Below are 26831 nucleotides of genomic sequence, written 5' to 3'. Positions count from 1 at the left end.
GAGGATCTGGGGGACATTCTCGGTGAGCAGGAGGCAGGGTCCGGGAGGTGTTGGGGAGGGGAGGGAAGTGTAGTGCGGATAAGTACTGCCTCAGGGGTGGGCCCTCTTCCCCCTTCCTCCCTGCGCGTCTCTGAGCCCACCCACCGCGATGGAGCCGGGTGATCAGCTAGGTGACCCCCTGGCTCCGGCCGGGCGCCGCTGTGTGCACCGATTCGCGGTCCTCATCCGCTTCTCGAAGGTGTCCTGCCCCACGGGGCTGTGGTATGTGATGCTGAACAGGTTGGAGAGATCACCATGGTTCATGGCGGTGTGCCCAGGCCCAGGCCGGCTTGCCGCACCTGTTCTGGGCCAGCCCGGGAGAGGTCCCGCCAGTGGGCTGGTCTACTCGGGAGGTGCTTCCCCTGCAGCTTGGAGACCTGTACTGGGGGAGCGGCGTGTGTTCAGACTAGGCCTGCGCCTTCTTGATGGCCGAGGCACCTGCCTGTTGCTGTGGCAGCGGGAGGGAGAGGACGCAGGTGTGGCTCCACCCATGCCTTGGGCGTGAGACCCGTGTCGGGGCTGCGGGTGACTGCTCCGCCCCGCGGGGCTTCGGTCCACAGGTCAGTGCTGACCGTCCGCATCCCTGTCGTCCGGGGCCCGTTGTTCTGGCAGGCCGTGGACCTTGATTGGAGGCTCACCGGCGCTCCTGACGGAGAGGACCACCTCCTTACTGTCTTCACTTGGGTTCTCAGGCTGTGCAGGGGGAGGAGAAACTGAGGGTGCTGTTGAGGGGCCGGAGCTCACCCTCGGTGTAGTCTCGGGGGGGTGCCTGGAGGGGGCACAAGGCCACCTGCCAAGCACGTGTTCAGCAGGGCCGCCTAGGTGTCCACCAGACCCCGGGGGCCCCTCCCTCGCCGCCCGCAGCCACAGTGAGGTCCAGCCTCCAGACGGTGGGTGGAGTGTAAGCATCCTCATCTCGGCCTGCTCCGTGCAGATGAGGCTCCGCAGCGGCTGCTTCTGGCAGTGCTCTGGGCTAGTCCAGGGTGGTGGGCAGAGTGATGCTTGTGGTGAGGTACCAGGAAGAGTCGGAGAAAGGCTCCATGCTGGCATCAGGCCTCGCTGCACTCCTGTCCACCCAGAGGTCTGGGGGGCTACTATCCCAGCGCTTGCTGTTGAACTCCTGGGGGGTGACATCTTCCTTGGTGGTGGTGGCGGGCAGACCTTTCTCCGGCAGGAAGTGAGAGCTGTCCATCAGGCGCTGGAATGCAGACATGGAGGACGGGGTACTGGCCCCTTGACAGTTTCCCTTGTGATTTTCTTCTTCCTCAGGGGAGCAGCTCCTAAGCTCCATCTGGGACCTGTAGGCCAGAGGGCCTTTGGTAGTTTGATAGGAATTGCACTGAATCTGTCAGTTGCCTTAGGTAATATAGTCATTTTAACAACATTGATTCTTCCAATCCAAGAATACAGTATATCTTTCCATCTGTGTCCTCTTCAATTTTTCATCAACATCTTATAGAGTTTTTGGAATACAGGTCTTTTGCCTCCTTAAGTAGGTTTATTCTTAGGTATTTTATTCTTTTTGATGTGACTTTGGGGAGTATGGACATTTTAATAATATAAATATTCTATCCATAAACACAAGATATCTTTTGACTTGTTTGTATCTTCTTCAGTTTCTTTCATCAAGTGGTTTTAACTGTACAGATCTTGTACTTCCTATTTTAAATTAATTACTAAGTATTTTTTTGATGCTCTTATGACTAGGGTTATTTATTTTTCAGATGTTAGTATATAGAGATACATCTTATTGCTGTATGTTTTTTTAATATTCGACAGTTTACTGAATATGTTAGTTTTTCCAACAGTTTTTGGTTGACTCTTTGGAATTTTCTATACATAAGATCACATCAACTTAATATAGTGCAGATTTACTTCCTTTTTGATGTGAATGCCTTTTGTTTATATGTCTTGCCTATTTGCTCTAGCTGGGACTTTCAGTACAACGTTGACTAAGATTGGTGAGAGTGGCCATCCTTGTCTTATTCCTTATCTTAGAAGAAAAGCTTTTAAATTTTTGTCACTGAATATAATGTTAAGTGTGGGTTTGTCATATACATGGACTTTATTCTGTTGCAGTATGTTCCTTCTATACTCAATTTTTTGAGGGTTTTAATCATGAAAGAATGTTGTATTTTGTTAAATGCTTTTTCTACAAAATTGAGATGATCATATGATTTTTATCTTTCATTCTATTAATCATATTTATTGATTTATGTCTGTTGAAACATCCTTATATACCACTTGCTCATATGGCGTATAATCATTTTAATGTGCTGTTGAATTCAATTTGCTACTGTTTTGTAGCAAATTATTGTACAGATGCATCTGTAGCAAATTATTATACAGATGCAAAAATATTTGCATCTGTATTCACAGGGATATTGATCTACAGTTTTCTTTTTTTTTTTTTAAAGACAAAGCTAAGATTCAAGCAACTTTTATATCCAGGGTCATTGCTCTTTTAACATACTCTAATTAATTAGTTAATTAATTTTTGGCTGTGCTGGGTCTTTGTCGCCGTGAGGGCTTTTTCTCTAGTTGCAGTGAGCAGGGTCTACTCTCTAGTTGAAAGTGTAGGCTTTGCACTGCAGTGACTTTTCTTGTTGCAGAGCACAGTCTCTAGGGTGCTCAGGCTTCAGAAGTTGCAGTGCATGGGCTCAGTAACTGCGGTTCCTAGCCTCGAGAGCACAGGTTCAATAGTTGTGGAGCAGGAGCTTAGTTGCTCTGGGGCACATGGGACCTTTCCCACCCAGGGATCGAACTGGTATCTCCTGTACTGACAGGTGCATTCTTTACCACCGAGCCACGGGGAAACCCCTATAGTTTTCTTTTATTGGAATGTCTTTTTCTGGCTTTGGTATCAGGATAATGCTGACCGTAATTGAGAATTCTGAAACTTCAGACTCCTCAGAATTTTCTGCATTGGAAAAAGAGGCCCTGTCCTCCATTGCAGGAGTCCTTCCTTTTCTAGAGACTATCAAGAGACTTTGCCTAAGACAAGTGCCTCCAAAGATGATGCTTGTCTTCCTCAAGTTTTTACCCTTCAGTTCAGTTCAGTTCAGTTTGGTCACTCCGTCATGTCTGACTCTTTGTGACCCTATGGACTACAGCATCCCGGCTTCCCTGTCCATCACCAACTCCCAGAGCTTACTCAAACTCGTGTCCATCAAGTCAGTGATGCCGTCCAACCATTTCATCCTCTGTCGTCCCCTACTCCTCCCGCCTTCAATCTTTCCCAGCATCAGGGTCTTTTCCAGTGAGTCAGTTCTTCACATCAGGTGGCCAAATTATTGGAGTTTCAGCTTCAGCATCAGTCCTTCCAATGCATATTCAGGACTGATTTCCTTTAGGATTTCCTTGAGTCCAAGAAATCTCAAGAGTCTACTCTAACACCACAGTTTAAAAGCATCAATTCTTTGGCACTCAGCTTTCTTTATGGTCCAACTCTCAAATCCATACATGACTATTGGAAAAACCATAGCTTTGACTATACAGACCTTTGTTGGCAAAGTAATGTCTCTGCTTTTTAATATGCTGCCTAGGTTGGTCATAACTTTTCTTCCAAGAAGGAAGCATCTTTTAATTTCATGGCTGCAGTCACTATCTGCAGTGATTTTGGAGCCCCCACAAAATAAAATCTCTTACTGTTTCCACTTTTTCCCCATCTATTTGCCATGAAGTGATGGGACCAGATGTCATGATCTTAGTTTTTTGAATGTCGAGTTTTAAGCCACCTTTTTCACTCACCTCTTTCACTTTCATCAAGAGGCTCTTTAGTTCCTCTTCACTTTCTGCCATAAGGGTGGTATCATCTGTGTAGCTGAGGTTATTGATATTTCTCCCAGCAATCTTGATTCCAGCTTGGGCTTCATCCAGTCCAGCATTTCTCATGATGTACTCTGCATATAAGTTAAATAAGCAGGGTGACAATATATAGCCTTGACAAACTCCTTTCCCAATTTGGAACCAGTCCACTGTTCCATATCCGGTTCTGCTTTTATCCTTACCCCACCGTTCATTTTAGATCAATAGTTATTTCAAGTTGCAGCATGGCTTAGCCATGGAAGCACTGCCTAGTCTTTGGAAGTAAAGAGATATTTCACAAAAGAGCTACAGAATAGCTAAAATAATATCAGCAAGAATTTTGAGAACACTCCTGGAAATGGATCTTGAGAGTGCTGAACAGATTATAGGGCTGGGTATGAAGTTTGTTGATATGGGACACTCTCCTGTGTCTCATGGTTTAACATCCTGCCAAGGACACCTGAAATTGGTCTTAATATGTTGTCAGAATGACTCCATGAAATGGGCGTTGGTAATTGCCATACTGCAAAGTCAGTTTTCCTAGGGGTGAAATAGATGGATAGGTAACCAACTAGGGTATTTCTTGATCTAAATAATCAAATAATTTCATGTCTGGGTAAGGATAAGATTGATGTCAGCTGCTGTGATTTAAAAACAAACAAACAAACAAACCATAATCCCTTAATGTTTTCAAACGCTAACCTATTCTCAGACCTAAAGGCTTTTGATGGAGGGTTACCTAAGAAAGTAGGGAAAAAAACTAGACCATTCAGATAGGACCTAAATAAAATCCCTTACGATTGTACCATAGAAGTGACAAATAGATTCAAGGGATTAGCTCTGATAGAGTGCCGAAGAACTATGGACGGAGGTTTGTGACACTGTATGGGTGGCAGTGATCAAGACCGTCCCCAAGAAAAAGAAATGCAAACAGGCAAAAAGGTTGTCTGAGAAGGACTTGCAAATAGCTGAGAAAAGAAGAGAAGTGAAAGGCAAAGGAGAAAAGGAAAGATATACCCATTTGAATGCAGAATTCCAAAGAATAGCAAGGCAAAATAAGAAAGCCTTCCTCAGTGATCAATGCAAAGAAATGGAGGGCAAACAATAGAATGAAAAAGGGTAGAGATCTTTTCAAGAAAATCAGAGATACCAAGGGAACATTTCATGCAAATATGGTCACAATAAAGGACAGAAATGATATGGACCTAACAGAAGTAGAAGGTATTAAGAACTGGTGGCAAGAATACACAGAAGAGCTATACAAAAAGTATCTTCATGACCCAGATAATCATGATGTGAGCACTCACCTATAGCCAGACATCCTGGAATGTGAAGTCAAGTGGGCCTTAGGAAGTATCACTATGAACAAAGCTAGTAGAGGTGATGGAATTCCAGTTGAGCTATTTCAAATCCTGAAATATGATGCTGTGAAAGTGCTGCACTCAGTATGCCAGCAAATTTGGACAACTCAGCAGTGGCCACAGGACTGGAAAAGGTCAGTTTTCATTCCAATCACAAAGAAAGGCCATGCCAAAGAATGCTCAAACTACCACACAATTGCACTCATCTCACATGCTAGCAAAGTAATGCTCAAAATTCTCCAAGCCAGGCTTCAACAGTACATGAACCGTGGACTTCCAGATGTTCAAGCTGGTTTTAGAAAAGACAGAGGAACCAGAGATCAAATTGCCAACACCTTTTGGATTATCAAAAAAGCATGAGTTCCAGAAAAACATCTACTTTTGCTTTATTGCTTACGCCAAAGCCTTTGACTGTGTGGCTCAAAACAAACTGTGGAAAATTCTTCAAGAGATGGGAATACTAGACCACCTGACCTTCCTCCTGAGAAATCTGTATGCAGGTCAAGAAGCAACAGTTAGAACTGGACATGGAACAACAGATTGGTTCCAAATTGGCAAAGGAGTACATCAAGGCTGAATATTGTCATCCTGCTTATTTAACTTATATGCAGAATATATCATGCAAAATGCCAGGTTGGATGAAGCACAAGCTGGAATCAAGATTGCCTGGAGAAATATCAATAATCTAGGATATGCAGATGACACCACCTTTATGGCAGAAAGCAAAGAAGAACTAAAGAGTTTCTTGAAGAAAGTGAAAGAGGAGAGTGAAAAAGTTGGCTTAAAACTCAGCATTCAGAAAACTAAGATCATGGCATCCGGTCCCATCACTTCAAGGCAAATAGATGGGGAAACAATGGAAACAGTGAGAGACTTTATTTTGGGGGGCTCTAAAATCACTGCAGAAGGTGACTGCAGCCATGAAATTAAAAGATGCTTACTCGTTGGAAGAAAAGCTATGACCAACCTAGACAGCATATTAACAAGCAGAGATGGGGGGAGAACAAGATGACAGAGGAGTGGGTGGATGTGGAGTATACCTCTCTCCATGGATACATTAGGATACACCTTCAGACACAGAGGTCCATGTAGAACACAAGCTGAGCATGGACAAGAGTACCTGACCAGTGGAAAAGAGTATATAGAACCACATAAAACTTGGTAGGAGAAAAGAACTAGAGGAGAAAACAAGAGAGATAGTAAGACTGGACCTGCCCTTGGTGGGTGGGGGAACTGAAGCAGGGGTCCAATACCCACATTGGGGCAATTGTCTGAGTCAGAGGAGAAACATTTAAGGGTGAGAGTGAAACAGCTGATCTGTGGCAGCCTAAATGGAATGAGAATCAGACAGTCCTTGCCACAGCCATACATACCCCCAGGGAGAAACGCAGGTCTCCTGGAAGGGGCAGAGGCTGGGAGCTGGAGTTTAGGGATCGTGGAGCAGTCCCAGGGCAAGGGCTGATGTTGAGTGTGGAGAGATGGATCGAGGGGCTGTGAGGGAGGAGATCATGGTGGGAAAGCCTGTGGAGGAAAGCCAGGAAGCCATGGAAGCAAGGTGATACTGCTGAGTCCTCCGTAGGGGGTGGGGCCATCATAGCCTCTCTCTCTCCAGACACCCGCATTGGCAGCTGAACAATAGAGAGGCTGGCGCATCAAATGCCTGACACACTGAACTACAGAGTAGGGCCCCACCCAGGGTGACTCTTTAAGTGCCTGATGCACCGATCTACAGAGTAGTACCCCAGCCAGGGGGCCCCTCTATGTGCCTGATGCGTGGAACAACAGAGAAGGATCCCAGGCAAGGGAGCCCTCTGAGGGCCTGAACGGGCGGAGCTACGGAGAAAGACTGGCCAAAGAGGCCTTCTGATTGCCAGCTACAAGAGGCTCGAAAAAAGGCTTTGATAGGGCCGTAACTCCTGCAGCAGAGGCAGTCTGTGTCCCTGCACACTTGGCACCGCCAGGGTCCCCACAAGCCAAGCAGCTGCACCACCTTCATGCTCAGCTCTCACTGGGGCAGAGCTGCCACAGGCCAAAAAAGTCTTGTGTTTATGCATCAGGGTTGCTTCAGTAGTGTCCGACTCTTTGTGACACTGTAGACTGTGGCCTGCCAGGTTTCTCCGTCAGGGATGGGGGGGTTCTCCAGGCAAGAATACCGGAGCGTATCGGCCAATACTGGTTGCCATACCCTTCTGAAGCACTATATTTCCTGCTGCCCTAGCCACCAACTCCACTGAGTACCTGCTGCCAGAACCCCCGCGACCCAAACAGCTGCACCACCTCCATACCTGGCCTTCACAGGGGTAAACCCAAGCCCTTCAGTGCAGCCTCAGGAGCTAAACCCCAGTGAATGACAAACATGCAGAGGTGGAAATAAAACCACAATTGAAACCCAGGGGCAGCGTGGCTAAGGAAGAAGACTCAAAGGCTTCCGACCAGCTCTACAAGCTGCAGATTAAATCCACACAATCAACTAGGCAGATGCTGTGTCTATGGAATATATAAAAGGACATTGAAAGCTCCCACAAAAGAAAACACACTAGCTCTGATAGCTGTAGACATTGGAGGCAAGAACACAAAGCAGTAGGGCCAGATTAGAATCTGAGCTGCCCCCACAGCAGGTCCAGAGAGCAGCACAGTGTTGGAGGGCATCCTAGGGAAGTAAGGTGGACTGTAATTCCCAGTGCTATAAAGGACTCTGTGACTCAAGAAAAACATTTGTTATTCTTATTTTTTGACTTGTTCTGTAGATTCTTTTGGAGTTTTTCTTTTTTCCCTCCCCCCACCCTCCCTCCCACATTGTAGTTGTTGATTTTATTGGCACTAAGAAATGCAATTAAGCTTTTGAGCTTTTTTTTTTCCTTTTTCCTCAGTCACATTTTTTATTGTTGTCATAAACCTCTGCCTCTATATTGGGCTTTTGCAGTTCTGTGGAGTTTTCCTCCTTTTTTTTTTGTTTCTCTTTAAATTTTTTTTAAACCTATTATTATTTTTTCTACATTTATTCCTTTCTTTGCTTTTCCTATTGTTCTTTTCCCCTTGCAGTTAATCTTTAACATATATGAATCTTTTTTATCTACCTCCATTTAACTTTGCATATCTATTCTTTCTTTCTTTTCTTTCTCTCCTTTCCTTTCAACATATTTGGCACCTTGCTTTAGTTTTGTTTTCCAGTTTGCGCTTTAATTAGTTTTGTTCTGGCCGATATAAGTTTTGATTTCCTTTGTTTGCCAGATCAATCTATTGTACTTAATTTTTGTTGGACTCTTCTGATTTTGCTTATGGGTGTATTAAGTACATTGGAAGGACTGATGTTGAAGTTGAAACTCCAGTACTTTGCCACCTGACGTGAAGAGCTGGCTCATTTGAAAAGACCCTGATGCTGGGAAAGATTGAAGGCAGGAGGAGAAGTGGACGACAGAGGATGAGATGGTTGGATGGCATCACCAACTCAATGGACATGAGTTTGAGTAAACTCCGTGAGTTGGTGACAGACAAAGAGGTCTGGTGTGCTGCAGTGCATGGGGTCACAAAGAGTCAGACACGACTGAGTGACTGAACTGAACTGAACTGAGTCTATGGCCATACCACCCTGAACGCACCTAATCTCATCTGAACTGAACTGTATATGTATATGTGTATATTCAGTTACACTTTCTATTGTTCTTATAAACCTCTGCCTCTACATTGTGCTTTTGCCATTCTGTGGTTTTCCTTTTTTTCCCTTTTTTCTTTCTTCTGTTTTTTTTTTTTTTCTCTTTTTTATAATTTTAATTTTTTAAACCTATTATATTTTTTCTGCATTTATTCCTTTGTTTGCCTTTCCTACTGTTCTTTTCTCCTTGCAGTTAATTTTTAAGGTATATAAATCTTCATCTACCTCTATTTAACTGCATATCTATTCTTTCTTTCCTTTCCTCTCAACTTATTTGTTAGTTGTGTTTTCATTGCTTTATTCCCCACTTGGCACCTTGCTTAAGTTTTTTTTTTTTTTTTTTTTTTCCAGTTTGTGCTTAAGTTAGTTTTGTTCTTAACTGGTAAATGTAATTTTTGATTTCTTTTGTTAGCCGGATCAGTCTACTGTACTTTATTTTTGTTGGACTGTTTTCACTTTGCTCATGGTTGTATATGTGTATATTCTATTATTTTAATTCTTATTTTCCTGACTTTCTGGGATTCATCATTGGTTTCTCATTTTTGGCTATTTGTTTTACTCTCCCTTAATGCCATAACAAACCACTTGTGGAATCTTCATTCCTGACCAGAGATCAAACCCTGAGCCTTTGGAGTGGGAGCATTGTCTCCAAGACCCTAGACTGCCAGAGAACTAACCCTAGGGAATATCAAATAGTGAGAACTCACACAAAGAAAACCACTTGAATTCAAGACCTGGCATCACCCAACCACCAGTAGCACCCTGTGCAGGACACCTCATCTAAAGAACAAACAAAACAAAGATACAAACCCAATCATCAGCAGACAGGAGTACCTCCTCACTCAGCCTTGCCCATCAGAGGAAAAACAAACAAACAAAAACTCAGCACAAATCTCACCTTATCCGAAGCTCACACAAACCACTGGACCATTCTTAGGAGGGCAGAAACCAAAAGGAAGAAAGAATTCAACCTTCTTCAAAGAAGGAATTCAACTTTCCTTGAAGCCTGGAAAAAGGAGACCTCAAACACAATAACCCCCTCCCCCACCCCCAATGAAAAGATGGAGAAATACTGCACAAATGCAGGAGCAAACTAGAAACACAGAAGTACAAATAAATTAAGAGGAAATAGGAAAGTTACCTGAAAAAGAATTCAGAATAATGGTAGTAAAGATGATCAAAAACCTTGAAAACAAAATGGAGAAAATGCAAGAATCAATTAACAAAGATCTAAAAGAATTAAAGAATAAGCATACAGAGACAAACAACACAATTACTGAAATTAAAAATACTCAAGAAGAATTCAATAGCAGAATATCTGAAGCAGAAGAACAAATCAGTGAGCTGGAAGATAAAATGGTGGAAATAACTCCCAAAGAGCAGAATAAAGTAAAAAGAATGAGAAGAGCTGAAGACAGTGTCAGAGACCTCTGGGACCATATCAAACGCACCAACATTCGAATTATAGGGGTCCCAGAAGAGGAGGAGGAAAAGAAAGGGTATGAGAAAAATTTTTGAAGAGATTATATTTGAAAATTTCCCCAACATGGAAAAAGAAATAGCCAATCATGTCCAAGAGGCACAAAGAGTCTCATACAGGATAAACCCAAAGAGAAACATGCCAAGACACATACTAATCAAACTAAGAGAGACTAAACACAAAGAAAGAATATTAAAAGCAGCAAAGGAGAAGCGACAAGTAATGTACAAGGGAAACCCCATATACTTAACAGGCAATCTTTCAGCAGAAACTCTGCAGGCCAGAAGGGAATGGCAGGATATATTTAAAGTACTGAAAGGGGAAAATCTACAACCCAGATTACTGTACCCAGCAAGGATCTCATTCAAAATTGATGGAGAAATAAAAAGCTTTTCAGACAAGCAAAAGTTAAGAGAATTCAGTACCAGCAAACCAGCTTTACAACAAATGTTAAACTGACTTGTATAGTCAAGAAATACAACAGAAGAAAAAAGATCTACAAAATCAACCCCAAACAATTATAAAATGGCAATAGGAACATATATACAGTAATTACTTTAAAGGTAAATGGATTAAGTGCTCCAACCAAAAGACACAGACTAGATGAATGGATACAAAAACCAGACCCATATATATGCTATCTACAAGAAACCCATTTCAGATCTCAAGATACATATAGACTGAAAATGAGAGGATGGAAAAATATATTCCATGCAAATCGGAAGCAAAAGAAAGCTGGAATAGCAACTCTCATATCAGACAAAATAGACCTTAAAATAAAGATGATTACAAGAGATAAGGAAGGACATTACATAATGATCAAGGGATCAATCCAAGAGGAAGACATAACAATTGTAAATATGTATACACCAAACATAGGAGCACCTCAATACATAAGACAAACACTAGCAGACATAAAAGGAGAAATTGACAGTAAGACAATAACAGTAGGAGACTTTAACATCCCACTCACACCAATGGACAGATCATCAAAACAGAAAATTAATAACAAAACACAAGTCTTAAATGATACATTAGATTAGATGTATCTCATTGATATCTTCAGGACATTCCATCCAAATGCAGAAGAATACACCTTCTTTTCAAGTGCACATGGAACATTCTCCAGGATAGACCACATCTTGGGTCACAAATCAAACCTCATTAAATTTAAGAAAATTGAAATCATGTCAAGCGTCTTCTCCAACCACAGTGCTATGAGACTAGATATCAATTACATGAAAAAAACTGTAAGGAACACAAACACACGGAGATTAAACAACACATTTCTAAATAAACAGGCTACTGAAGAAATCAAAGGGAAATCAAAAAATTTCTAGAAACAAATGACAATCAGAACATAACAACTCAAAACCTATGGGATGCAACAAAAGCAGTTCTAAGAGGGAAGTTTATAGCAATACAATCCTACCTCAAGAAACAAGAAAAATATCAGACAACCTAAATTTACACCTAAAGCAACTGGAAAAAGAAAAGGAAAAAAAAAAAAAAAACAAAATTAGTAGAAGGAAAGAAGTCATAAAGATCTGAGCAGAAATAAATGAAAAAGAAATGAAAGAAGCAATAGTAAAGATTAATAAAACTAAAAGCTGGTTCTTTGAGAAGATAAACAAAATTAGCCAGACTAACCCTTAGCTAGGCTCATCAAGAAAAAAAGAATCAAATCAACAAAATTAAAAATGAAAAAGGAGAGGCAGAAGAATTCAGAATAATGATAGTAAAGATGATCAAGACATACAAGACAATGCAAGACATACAAGACAATGCAGAAATACAAAAGTTTATAAGAGAATATTATGAACAACTATATGACAATAAAATAGATAACCTGGAAGAAAGGGACAGATTCTTAGAAAAGTTCAATCTTCCAAAACTGAACCAGGAAGAAATAGAAATTATGAACAACCCAATTACAAGCACTGAAATTGAAGCTGTGATCAAAAATCTCCCAAAAAACAAAAGCCCAGGACCAGATGGCTTCACAGGAGAATTCTATCAAACATTTAGAAAAGAGCTAATGCCTACCCTTCTAAAACTCTTTCAAAAAATTGCAGAGGAAGAAACACTTCCAAATTCATTCTACAAGGCCACTATCACCCTGATACCAAAATCAGATGAAGATAACACACAAAAAAGAAAACTACAGGCCAATATCACTGATGAACACAGATGCAAAAATCCTCAACAAAATTTTAGCAAACAATTCAACAACACATCTAAAAGCTCATATACCATGATCAAGTCAGGTTTATTCCAGGGATGCAAGGATTCTTTAATATATGGAAATCAGTCAATGTGATACACCATATTAAGAAATTGAAAGATAAAAACCTTATGATCATCCCAATAGATGCAGAAAAAGCCTTTGACAGAATTTGGCACCTATTTATGATTAAAACTTTTCAAAAACTGGGTGTAGAAGGAACCTACCTCAACATAGTAAAGGCCATATATGATAAGCCTACAACAAACATTATTCTCAATGGTGAGAAACTGATAACATTCCCCCTAAGATCAGGAACAAGACAAGGGTGTCCACTTTCACCACCATTATTCAACATAGTTCTGAAAGTCCTAACTACAGGAACCAGAAAAGAAAAAGAAATGAATCCAGATCGGAAAAGAAGAAGTAAAGCTCTCATTGTTTGCAGATGACATGATACTGTAGTTAGAAAATCCTAAAGATAGTATCAGAAAATTACTAGAGCTAATCAGTGAATTTAGCAAAGTTGCAGGATACAAAGTCAATACACAGAAATCACTTGCATTTCTATATACTAACAATGAAAAATCAGAAAGAGAAATTAAGGAATCAATCCCATTCACCATTGCAACAAAAGAAGTTAAATATCTAGGAATAAACTTAACTAAGGAGATGAAGAACTGTGCACAGAAAATTATAAGACACTACCAGGAGGGCCTAGAGGAGCTATCCCACATTGAAGGTCAGGAAGGACGGCGGTGAGGAGATACCCTTCCTCTAAGGTAAGGAGCAATGGCTGCACTTTGCTGGAGCAGCTGTGAAGAGATACCCCACACCCAACGTAAGAGAAACCCCAGTAAGACGGTAGATGTTGCAAGAGGTCATCAGAGGGCAAACACACTGAAACCATACTCACAGAAAACTAGTCAATCTAATCACACTAGGACCGCAGCCTTGTCTAACTCAATGAAACTAAGCCATGCCCATGGGGCAACCCAAGACGGGTGGGTCATGGTGGAGAGATTTGACAGAATGTGGTCCACTGGAGAAGGGAATGGCAAACCACTTCAGTATTCTTGCCTTGAGAACCCCATAAACAGTATGAAAAGGCAAAATGATAGGATACTGAAAGAGAAACTCTCCAGGTCAGTAGGTGCCCAATATGCTACTGGAGATCAGTGGAGAAATAACTCCAGAAAGAATGAAGGGATGGAGCCAAAGCAAAAAAAATACCCAGCTATGGATGTGACTGGTGATAGGATCAAGGTCCGATGCTGTAAAGAGCAATATTGCATAGGAACCTGGAATGTCAGGTCCATGAATCAAGGAAAATTGGAAATGGTCAAACAAGAGATGGCAAGAGTGAATGTCGACATTCTAGGAATCAGTGAACTGAAATGGACAGGAATGGGTGAATTTAACTCAGATGACCATTATATCTACTACTGCGGGCAGGAATCCCTCAGAAGAAATGGAGTGGCCATCATGGTAAACAAAACAGTCCGAAATGCAGCACTTGGATGCAATCTCAAAAATGACAGAATGATCTCTGTTCGTTTCCAAGGCAAACCATTCAATATCACAGCAATCCAAGTCTATGCCCCAACCAGTAACGCTGAAGAAGCTGAAGTTGAACGGTTCTATGAAGACCTACAAGACCTTTTAGAACTAACACCCAAAAAAGATGTCCTTTTCATTATAGGGGACTAGAATGCAAAAGTAGAAAGTCAAGAAACACCTGGGGTAACAGGCAAATTTGGCCTTGGAATACGGAATGAAGCAGGGCAAAGACGAATAGACTTTTGCCAAGAAAATGCACTGGTCATAACAAACACCCTCTTCCAACAACACAAGAGAACACTCTATACATGGACATCACCAGATGGTCAACACCAAAATCAGATTGATTATATTTTTTGCAGCCAAAAATGGAGAAGCTCTATACAGTCAGCAAAAATAAGACCAGGAGCTGACTGTGGCTCACCATGAACTCCTTATTGCCAAATTCAGACGTAAATTGAAGAAAGTAGGGAAAACCACTAGACCATTCAGGTATGACCTAAATCAAATCCCTTATGATTATACAGTGGAAGTGAGAAATAGATTTAAGGGCCTAGATCTGATAGATAGAGTGCCTGATGAACTATGGAATGAGGTTCGTGACATTGTAAAGGAGACAGGGATCAAGACCATCCCCATGGAAAAGAAATGCAAAAAAGCAAAATGGCTGTCTGCGGAGTCTTACAAGTAGCTGTGAAAAGAAGAGAAGCGAAAAGCAAAGGAGAAGAGGAAAGATATAAGCATCTGAATGCAGAGTTCCAAAGAATAGCAAGAAGAGATAAGAAAGCCTTCTTCAGTGATCAATGCAAAGAAATAGAGGAAAACAACAGAATGGGAAAGACTAGGGATCTCTTTAAGAAAATCAGAGATACCAAGGGAACATTTCATGCAAAGATGGTGCTATAAAGGACAGAAATGGTATGGACCTAACAGAAGCAGAAGATATTAAAAAGAGATGGCAAGAATACACAGAAGAACTGTACAAAAAAGATCTTCATGACCCAGATAATCACGATGGTGTGATCACTGACCTAGAACCAGACATCCTGGAATGTGAAGTCAAATGGGCCTTAGAAAGCATCACTACGAACAAAGCTAGTGGAGGTGATGGAATTCCAGTTGAGCTATTCCAAATCCTGAAAGATGATGCTGTGAAAGTGCTTCACTCAATATGCCAGCAAATTTGGAAAACTCAGCAGTGGCCACAGGACTGGAAAAGGTCAGTTTTCATTCCAATCCCAAAGAAAGACAATGCCAAAGAATGCTCAAACTACCGCACAATTACACTCATCTCACACGCTAGTAAAGTAATGCTCAAAATTCTCCAAACCAGGCTTCAGCAATATGTGAACCATGAACTTCCTGATGTTCAAGCTGATTTTAGAAAAGGCAGAGGAACCAGAGATCAAATTGCCAACATCTGCTGGATCATGGAAAAAGCAAGAGAGTTCCAGAAAAACATCTATTTCTGCTTTATTTACTATGCCAAAGCCTTTGACTGTGTGGATCACAATAAACTGTGGAAAATTCTGAAAGAGATTGGAATACCAAACCACCTGACCTGCCTCTTGAGAAATTTGTATGCAGGTCAGGAAGCAACAGTTAGAACTGGACATGAAACAACAGACTGGTTCCAAATAGGAAAAGGAGTTCATCAAGGCTGTATATTGTCACCCTGTTTATTTAACTTATATGCAGGTACATCATGAAAAACGCTGGACTGGAAGAAACACAAACTGGAATCAAGATTGCCGGGAGAAATATCAATAACCTCAGATATGCAGATGACACCACCCTTATGGCAGAAAGTGAAGAGGAACTCAAAAGCCTCTTGATGAAAGTGAAAGTGGAGAGTGAAAAAGTTGGCTTAAAGCTCAACATTCAGAAAATGAAGATCATGGCATCTGGTCCCACCACTTCATGGGAAATAGATGGGGAAACAGTGGAAACAGTGGCTGACTTTATTTTTCTGGGCTCCAAAATCACTACAGATGGTGACTGCAGCCATGAAATTAAAAGACGCTTACTCCTTGAAAGGAAAGTTATGACCAACCTAGATAGCATATTCAAAAGCAGAGACATTACTTTGCCAACAAAGGTCCATCTAGTCAAGGCTATGGTTTTTCCCGTGGTCATGTATGGATATGAGAGTTGGATTGTGAAGAAGGCTGAGCGCCGAAGAATTGATGCTTTTGAACTGTGGTGTTGGAGAAGACTCTTGAGAGTCCCTTGGACTGCAAGGAGATCCAACCAGTCCATTCTGAAGGAGATCAGCCCTGGGATTTCTGTGGAAGGAATGATGCTAAAGCTGAAACTCCAATACTTTGGCCACCTCATGCGAAGTGTTGACTCATTGGAAAAGACTCTGATGCTGGGAGGGATTGGGGGCAGGAGGAGAAGGGGACAACAGAGTATGAGATGGCTGGATGGCATCACTGATTCGATGGACGTGAGTCTGAGTGAACTCTGGGAGTTGGTGATGGACAGGGAGGCCTGGTGTGCTGCAATTCATGGGGTCGCAAAGAGCCGTACACGACTGAGCGACTGATCTGATCTGAATGAAAGAAATCAAAGATGACATAAACAGATGGAGAGATATTCCATGTTCCTGGGTAGGAAGAATCAGTATTGTGAAAATGACTGTACTACCAAATGCAATCTACAGTTTCAATGCAATCCCTATCAAATTACCAATGACATTTTTTACAGAACTAGAAAAAAAAATTGACAATTCATATGGAAACACATAAGACCCCAAATAGCCAAAGCAATCTTGAGAAAGAAGAATGGAGCTGGAGGAATCAGTCTTCCTGACTTCAGGTTATACTACAAAGCTACACTCATCAAGACTGTATGGTACTGGCACAAAAATAGAAATATAGACCAATGGTACAAGATAGAAAGCCCAGAAATAAACCCATGCACCTATGGGTACCTTATTTTTTACAAAAGAGACAAGAATATACAATGGGGCAAAGACAGCCGCTTCAGTAAATGGTGCTGGGAAAACTGGACAGCTACATGTAAAAGAAAGAAATTAGAAACTTCCTAACACCATATACAAAGATAAACTCAAAATGGACTAAAGACCTAAATGCAAGACCAGAAACTATAAAACTCTTAGCAGAAAACATAGGCAGAACACTCTATGACATAAATCAAAGCAAGATCCTCTATGACCCACCTCCTAGAGTAATGGAAATAAAAATAAAAGTAAACAAGTGGGATCTGATTAAACTTAAAAGCTTTCACACATCAAATGAAACTATAAGCAAGGTGAAAAGAAAACCCTCAGAATGGGAGAAAATAATAGCAAATGAAACAACTGACAAAGGATTAATTTCCAAAATATATAAGCAGCTCATACAACTCAATGCCAGAAAAACAAACAACCCAATCAAAAAGTGGGAAAAGACCTAAACAGACATTTCTCCAAAGAAGACATACAGATGGCTAACAAACAGATGAAAAGATGCTCAACATCACTCATTATTCAGTTCAGTTCAGTTCAGTTAAGTCGCTCAGTCGTGTCCGACTCTTTGCGATCCCATGAATTGCAGCACGCCAGGCATCACTCATTATTAGAGAAATGCAAATCAAAACTACAATGAGATATCACCTCATACCAGTCAGAATGGCCATCCTCAAAAAGTCTACGAACAATAAATGCTGGAGAGGGTGTGGAGAAAAGGGAACACTCTTATACTGTTGGTGGGAATGTAAATTGATACAGCCACTATGGATGACAGTATGGAGATTCCTTAAAAAACTAGGAAGAAAACCACCATATGACCCAGGAATCCCACTCCTAGGCATACACCCTGAGAAAACAAAAATTGACAGAGATACATGTATCCCATTTTTCACTGCAACACTATTTACAATAGCTAGAACATGGAAGCAACCTAGATGTCCATCAACAGATGAATGGATAAAAAAGTTGTAGTATATATACACAATGGACTATTACTCAGCCATAAAAAGTAACACATTTGAGTCAGTTCTAATGAGGTGAATAAATCTAGAACCTATTATGCAGAGTAAAGTGAGTCAGAGAGAGAAAGACAAATACCGTATTCTAATACATATATACGGAATCTAGAAAAATGGTACTGAAGAATTTATTTACAGGACAACAATGGAGAAACAGACATAAAGAATAGACTTATGGACATGGGGAATGGAGAGGAGAGGGTGAGATGTATGGAAAGAGTAACATGGAAACTTACATTACCATATGTAAAATATATAGCCAACGGGAATTTGCTGTATGGCTCAGGAAACTAAAAAAGTGGCTCAGTATCAACCTATAGGGGTGGGAGGGGGAGGGAGTTTCAAAAGGAGGGGATATATGTATACCCATGGCTGATTCATGACAGAAAACAGCAAAATTCTGTAAAGCAATTATCCTTCAATAAAAAATAAATTAATTTAAAAAAAAAACAGAGACATTACTTTCCCAACAATGATCTGTCTAGTCAAAGCTATGGTTTTTCCAGTAGTCATGTATGGATATGAGAGTTGGACTATAAAGAAAGCTGAGCACTGAAGAACTGATGCTTTTGAACTGTGGTGTTGAAGAAGACTCTTAAGAATCCCTTGGAGAGCAAGGAGATCCAACCAGTCCATCCTAAAGGAGATCAGTCCTGAATATGCATTGGAAGGACTGATGCTGAAGCTGAAACTCTAATACTTTGGCCACCTGATGCAAAGAACTGACTCATTGGAAAAGACCCTAATGCTTGGAAAGATTGAAGACGGGAGGAGAAGGAGACAACAGAGGATGAGATGATTGGATAGCATCACTGACTCTATGGACATGAGTTTGAGTAAGCTCTGGGAGTTGGTGATGGATAGGATAGCTGTGAAAAGAAGAGAAACGAAAAGCAAAGGAGAAAAGGACAGATATACCAATTTGAATGCAGAGTTCCAAAGAATATCAAGGAGAGATAAGAAAGCCTTCTGCAAAGAAATAGAGCGAAACAAAATAATGGGAAAGACTAGAGTTCTCTTCAAGAAAATGAGAGATACCAAGGGAACATTTCATGCAAAGATGGGCTCAATAAAGGACAGAAATTGTATGGACCTAACAGAAGCAGAAGATATTAAGAAGAGGTGGCAAGAATACACAGAAGAACTATACAAAAAAAGATATTCATGACCCAGATAATCACAAAGGTGTGATCACTCACACTCACCTAGAGCTGGACATCCTGGAATGTGAAGTCAAGTAGGCCTTAGGAAGCATCACTACAAACAAAGCTAGTGGAGGTGATGGAATTCCAGTTGAGCTATTTCAAATCCTAAAAGACGATGCTGTGAAAGTGCTGCACACAATATGTCAGCAAATTTGGAAAACTCAGCAGGGGTCACAGGACTGGAAAAGGTCAGTTTTCATTCCAATCCCATAGAAAGGTAATGTCAAAGAATGTTCAAACTACCGCACAATTGCACTCATCTCACACACTAGTAAAGTAATGTTCAAAATTCTCCAAACCAGGCTTCAGCAATATGTGAACTGTGAACTTCAAGATGTTCAAGCTGGTTTTAGAAAAGGCAGAGAAACCAGAAATCAAATTGCCAACATCTGCTGGATCATCAAAAAAGCAAGAGAGTTCCAGAAAAACATCTATTTCTGCTTTATTGACTATGCCAAAGCCTTTGACTGTGTGGATCACAATAAACTGTGGAAAATTCTGAAAGAGATTGGAATACCAGACCACCTGACCTGCCTCTTGAGAAACCTGTATGCAAGTCAGGAAGCAACAGTTAGAACTGGACATGAAACAACAGACTGGTTCCAAATAGGAAAAGGAGAATGTCAAGGCTGTATATTGTCACCCTGCTTATTTAACTTATATGCAGAGTACATCATGAGAATTGTTGGGCTGGAGGAAGCACAAACTGGAATCAAGATTGCCAGGAGAAATATCAATAACCTCAGATATGCAGATGACACCACCCTTATGACAGAAAGTGAAGAAGAACTAAAGCACCTCTTGATGAAAGTGAAAGAGGAGAGTGAAAAAGTTGGCTTAAAGCTCAACATTCAGAAAATTAAGATTATGGCATCCAGTCCTATCACTTCATGGCAAATAGATGGGAAAACAGTGGAAACAGTGGCTGACTTTATTTTTCTGGGCTCCAAAATCACTGCAGATGGTGATTGCAGCCATGAAATTAAAAGATGCTTGCTCCTCGGAAGGAAAGTTATGACTAACCTAGATAGTATATTAAAAAGCAGAGACATAACTTTGCCAATAAAGGTCCATCTAGTCAAGGCTATGGTTTTTCCAGTAGTCATGTATAGATGTGAGAGTTGGACTATAAAGAAAGCTGAGCGCAAAAGAATTGATGCTTTTGAACTGTGATGTTGGAGAAGACTCTTGAGAGTCCCTTGGACTGCAAGGAGATCCAACCAGTCCATCCTAAAGGAAATCAGTCCTGGGTGTTCATTGGAGGGACTGATGTTGAAGCTGAAACTCCAATACTTTGACCACCTGATGCTAAGAGCTAACTCATTTGAAAAGACCCTGATGCCAGGAAAGATTGGGGGCAGGAGGAGAAGGCGATGACAGAGGATGAGATGGTTGGATGGCATCACCAACACAATGGACATGGGTTTGGGTGGACTCTAGGAGTTGGTGATGGACAGGGAGGCCTGGCATGCTGCAGTTCACAGGGTCACAAAGAGTTGGACATGACTGAGCGGCTGAACTGAACTGCAGTGAATGGAATCCTGGCGTGCTGCAGTCCGTGGGGTCGCAAAGAGTCAGACGTGACTGAGGGACTGAACTGACTGACTGCCTTGAAAAAGTCCTCTGCAACACCTTAGATATATGGTAGTTATTTCCCACTTCTTCCCTCAAAGGATCCTACAGTTGCAGAGTCATTTCATACTGTGAAAAAGGGAATACAGTACTCTTTTTTTTTTGGATACAGCATCTGAACTGACGCTGGTACCCAGGACCTGAAACATTATCATGACCCGCAGTTAAAGTGGATCATACAGAGATCAGATCAGTGGAGTTCTGGTCCAAGAGTACACCACATTGGTTCAGTGGATCCAAGCATCTACTGTGTGGTCATTTTCCTAGTCCCACTGGGAGCATCCTCAAAATGGATGTAATTTTCAGTTTGACAGAATCATTATCTTGGTGTCCTGACCTGTTGTGAGAGTCATAACTGGGAATGACCAAATGGAAATCTCGGAAGCTGCCTTCTGCCTGAGCCAAGATAGTGAATCAAAAACAATACTGCATCTTGAATATAATGGCAGAAATTAAGCCAATACCAAAAACTTAAAGGTGCCAAGATGGTGGTCATCCATTACTCCAATCATTTTAGCTGTCTAGACCTTGCAGAAATTATAACAGTTAATGGTGATCTACCCAACTCAACTAAGTGGAAGCTCCAATTACAGTTTCCATACTGGGCTGGTCTCTTTAACAAGCTAATCAACAGTGCCTCAGGTCAGTGATATGCAGCTCTTGATATGATAAAAAAAATCAAGATAAAAGAATAAAAAATTATTCTTTTCAATCCCATCAGGAAAGATCAAAGCAGTATGCAAGTGAACATTTACCTGAAACAGACAAAAAAACACATTCATGCTTTTGTGCCAGGGCTGTATTAACTCTCCCACTATTTGTCTAAAGGGATTCTTTTTTTTTTAATATTTGTTTTTATTTTATATTTTTGGCTGTGCTGGGTCTTTGTTCCTGCATGCAGGCTTTCTCCAGTGCAAGATCTTCTCACTGAGATGGCTTCTCTTGTTGTGGAGCACTGGCTCTAGGACACTCAGGCTTCAGCAGTTCTAGTGCACGGGCTTAGTTGCCCTGCAGCATGTGGGAGCTTCCTGGACCAGGGATTGAACCCATGTCCCCTGCATTAACAAGCAGATTCTTAACCACTAGGCCAGCAGAGTCCCCAAAGAGATCTTGATTGTACACTGTGCAGAATAGAGCCTGGTCTGCTGTATTAATAATATTATGGTAATTGGACCAGATGAGCAAGAAGCGGCAAGTACTCTGGAGGATATGGCCAGATACGTACTCCAGAGAACAATAACAGCCCTACAAAGACTCAAGGGCCTGTCCTATCTGAAAATTTCAGAAATCCAACGGTTTGAAGCATTCCAGAATACCCCCTCAAAAAAGTAAGATAAGTTCTTGTACTTCTTCCCCTGGAGAAAAAAACACAGCACTAGGTAGGCTGCTTCAGACTTTGGAGGTAGCCTATGTTTCACTTACAAATACTTTCTGACCTATGTATATAGCTCAGATGGTAAAGAATCTGCCTGCCATGCAGGAGACCTGGATTCGATCCCTGCGTCAAGAAGATCCCCTGGAGAAGGAAATGGCAACCCATTCCAGTATTCTTGCCTGGAGAATCCCCATGGACAGAGGAGCCTGGGGTCACCTACAGTCCATGGGGTTGCCAAGTGTCAGACATGACTAAGTGACTAACACACACACATTCACATTGGTGCCTCAGAAGACCTGGTATAAGAGAGAGCTCTGCAACTAATTCAAACTGGTATAAGCAACACTCCCACTTGAACCCAGCATACCCCATGGTGCTGAGGGTCTCCTCAGTAAATAAGAATGCTGTGAGGGTTTTGGGAAAAGCCTCAATGGGACAGTCACATTGCAGACCTCTAGGTTTCTGGAGAAAGATCACACTGTCTGCAAAAAGCATCTCCAGGCAGACTACTGTTTGAACATTGCACATCAAGGGGCTGTGTGACCAGAGCACAGCTGTCCACTACGATCTGTTGTCACACCCACCAAGTTGTATGTCAGGGCAGTATCCTGTTTTACAATAGAGTCGAATCTAGTGAGGCAAATCCATCAGTTTACCTGGGCAATTTGATTGTCTTCTAGGTGTCACAAAGAAGAAACGGCCAAGGGAATTTTACAAACTGTGGTCTCAGAATTAGTATAATAAAGACAATTGCTTGATAAATAGTATGCAAATTATTCCTTAAAACCAGTTTGTCCATTTTCTGTTGTGTTTGTCTTTCTCTGAAACATCTTTCCTAGCTATAATTATCTACTTTACAATATCCTCCTATGTTCAGTCTAGTATTGGTTCTGCAGTTTCATTCTTTACATGTTGATTTTAATCCATCTTGATTTGGTTTCTCCACATTCTTAATAGCATTTAATGTTGTTACCATTTTATTTTAGTAATTCTGATAGGTGTGTAGTACTATCTCATTGTGGTTAAATCTGCTTTTTTCTGATGACTGATAATGTGAAATGACTATTATGACTCTATTTGCCATCTACATATTCTCTCCAGTGAAATACCTCTTCATGAATTTTGTGCATTTTTTAATTGGATTGTTTGGGGAGTTTTGTTTGTTTCTTCCTTGCTAATCAGTGTGAGAGGTCTTTATATGTCATGTATGTGGGTGTGCACTCAGTCGTGTCCGACTCTTTCCAACCCCCCGGACTGTAGCTCACCAGGCTCCTCTATCCTTGGGATTTTCTAGGCAAGAATACTGAAGTGGGTTGCCATTTCCTACTCCAGGGGATCTTCCTGACCCAGGGATCAAACCCACATCCCTTACATCCCCTGCATTGGCAGAGGGTTTCTTTACCACTAGCGCCATCTGGTAAGCCCAGTGTTAAATGTGTGTTTGTAAATATTTTCTCCAAGTCTGTACATTGTCTTTTCATCCTCTCCACATGGGCTTTTGCAGAGCAAAAGTTGTTTCAAAAAGTCCAATTTGTCAAACCTTTTTGTTTATGGATCATGCTTTTGATGGCAATTCTAAGAACTCTGTATAGCTCTAGGTCCCAAGTATTTTCTCCTATTTGAAAAAACCTTTCATGGATTTATATTTTATTTTTTAAATTGGTGACTTAAAAAAAATTAATTCTTACATAAGTTATGAGGGTTAGGTCAAGGCTCATTATTTTCTTTTCTTTTTGGCCTGGAAATATCCAGTTGCTCCATACTGTTTATTGAAAACACAGTCCTTTATTGAGTTATTTCTGTATTTTTGTCAAAATTTACCTGAGACGTTTGTGTGAGTCTACTTCTGAATTCTCTATTCTGTTTCACTGATCCATGTATCTTTTCCTCCATCAGTGCCACACCATATGATCAGTGGAGCAATAAATTAAGCATCAGTGAGGCTTCCCCTGGTGGCTCAGTGGTAAAGAATCCACTTGCAAAGCAGGAGCCTCAGGAGACACGGGTTTGATCCCTGGGTCGGGACAATCCTCTGATAGAGGGCATGGCAACCTACTCCAGTATTCTTGCCTGGAGAATCCCATGGACAGAGGAGCCTGGCAGGCTACAGTCCATGGGGCACACAGAGTCAGACATGACTGAAGTGACTTAGCAAGCAAGCATGTTTAAAATAACAGCCAAAATACTTCCTACAGCCTTTAAACACTGTCTGTTCTGATCCCCTATGACCTCTCACACTTCACTTCTTTCCTCTGCTGTTTTGCTCCCTCCACTCTACCATGCTGTACCCATCAAACACACTCACCTATGGCATGTTTCTTCTGCACATGCCTGCACTACCCTTTATGGGCCTGCAAGCTCAGGACTTTTACATTTGCTGATCTCTGTCTGGAACTCTCCTTCCTCGGTAGTCACATGGTTTTTCCCTCCCTTCATTCAAAGCCTTTAACTCAAACTCAACTCCATAAAAAGGCTTCTCCCAGCTACCTTACTCACAATTACATCCTCCGCTCTGTCACTCTCCATCATCTTACTCTGTCCTGTCTTCCTTCGTAGTGTTTTTGTATTATTTATATCTATCATCCATTTCTATTGTGGATTAGAAGCCCTAAAAAATTGGTAGAAATTGGTCTAGATTTCTTTGTTTGTTGTATTATTATAACTGTAACTCTAGTGCCTAGAACAGTGCCTGGCACATAGTAGGGACTAAAAAGTTTGCACCAACTAAAGGAATCTTTCTGTCTCAAACACAGACCTAGAATGTAGTGGGCACTGCAAAAAAAAAAAAAAAAAAAAAAAAGTCACATAGATAGGTATGGAATCAAAGGGCATAAATTCAAGTTCTATTGATTAAAAAACCAGATATGTTGGACTCCTAACCCCAAGTACCTGTGAATATGACCTTATTTGGAAGTAGGGCTTTGCAGATGTATCAAGTTAAGATGGTACCATAGTATGTTCAGTTCAGTTCAGTTCAGTCGCTCAATTGTGATCCCATGAATCGCAGCACGCCAGGCCTCCTTATCCATTACCAACTCCCGGAGTTCACTCAGATTCACGTCCATCGAGTCAGTGATGCCATCCAGCCATCTCATCCACTGTCGTCCCCTTCTCCTCCTGCCCCCAATCCCTCCCAGCATCAGAGTCTTTCCCAATGAGTCAACTCTTCGCATGAAGCGGCCAAACTACTAGAGTTTCAGCTTTAGCATCATTCCTTCCAAAGAAATCCCAGGGCTGATCTCCTTCAGAATGAACTGGTTGGATCTCCTTGCAGTCCAAGGGACTCTCAAGAGTCTTCTCCAACACCACAGTTCAAAAGCATCAATTCTTCTGCGCTCAGCTTTCTTCACAGTCCAACTCTCACATCCATATATGACCACAGGAAAAACCATAGCCTTGACTAGACGGACCTTTGTTGGCAAAGTAATGTTTCTGCTTTTGAATATACTATCTAGGTTGGTCATAATTTTCCTTCCAAGGAGCAAGTGTCTTTTAATTTCATGGCTGCAGTCACCATCTGCAGTGATTTTGGAGCCACCAAAAATAAAGTCTGACACTGTTTCCACTGTTTCCCCATCTATTTCCCATGAAGTGATGGGACCAGATGCCATGATCTTGCTTTTCTGAACGTTGAGCTTTAAGTCAACTTTTTCACTCTCCACTTTCACTTTCATCAAGAGGCTTTTGAGTTCCTCTTCACTTTCTGCCATAAGGGTGGTTTCATCTGCATATCTGAGGTTGCTGATATTTTCCCCAGCAATCTTAACTCCAGCTTGTGCTTCTTCCAGCCCATAGTATGTTAAGATGGCCCAAACTCCAGTGAATATTGTTTTTACAAGGAGAGAGAGATTTGGAGACATGCAGACACACACACAGAGAAGACAATGTGAAGACAGAGGCAGGAATTAGAATTCTGTTGTCCACAACTCAAGGGACACCAAGGCTTGTCGGCTCCCCCAGCAGCTGGAGCAGACCCATGGCACATGTTCTCCCTCAGGGCCTTCAGAGAGAGCATGACTCTACCGACACCTGATTCCTTGATATTTTAGACATCTAGCCTCTGGAGTTGTGAGAGAATAAATGTCTGTTAAGTCACCCATTTTGTGATCATTTGTTATAGCAGCCCAAGAAAACAAAGGATGAGAAGAACTAAGCTTTTCAAGCTGAGTGGTCGATTAACTGATTTCACCCAATGCCAGAACTAGAATGCCTCCTTCCTGATTCTCAAACTCAGAATGCTGCTGCGCTTTGCTTAGTTGCTCAGTCGTGTCCAACTCTTTGCGATCCCATGGACTGTAGCCCACCAGGCTCCTCTGCCCATGGGATTCTCCAGACAGATTCTTTACCATCTGAGCCACCAGGGAAGCCCGTGAATATTGGAGTGAATAGCCTATCCCTTCTCCAGAGGATCTTCCCAATCCAGGAATTGAACCAGGGTCTTTTTCATTGCAGGCAGATTCTTTACCAGCTGAGCTACCAGGAAAGCTCCAAACTCAGTATGCT

The 26831-nt window shown here is 41.5% G+C and overlaps 1 long non-coding RNA gene across 2 annotated transcripts in view; it reads left to right on the top strand.

The window, feature by feature from the left end:
* Nucleotides 1-26831, top strand: part of LOC123332801 — a 74784-nt gene that overhangs the window by 829 nt on the left and 47124 nt on the right. The gene's annotated exons all lie outside the window — the stretch shown is intronic.

The sequence above is a fragment of the Bubalus bubalis genome, chromosome 3 (assembly GCF_019923935.1).
Source record: "Bubalus bubalis isolate 160015118507 breed Murrah chromosome 3, NDDB_SH_1, whole genome shotgun sequence".
NCBI classification, from domain to species: domain Eukaryota; kingdom Metazoa; phylum Chordata; class Mammalia; order Artiodactyla; family Bovidae; genus Bubalus; species Bubalus bubalis.
Note: the sequence above shows the minus strand (reverse complement) of the source record. Positions and strands in the feature narration are given on the sequence as shown.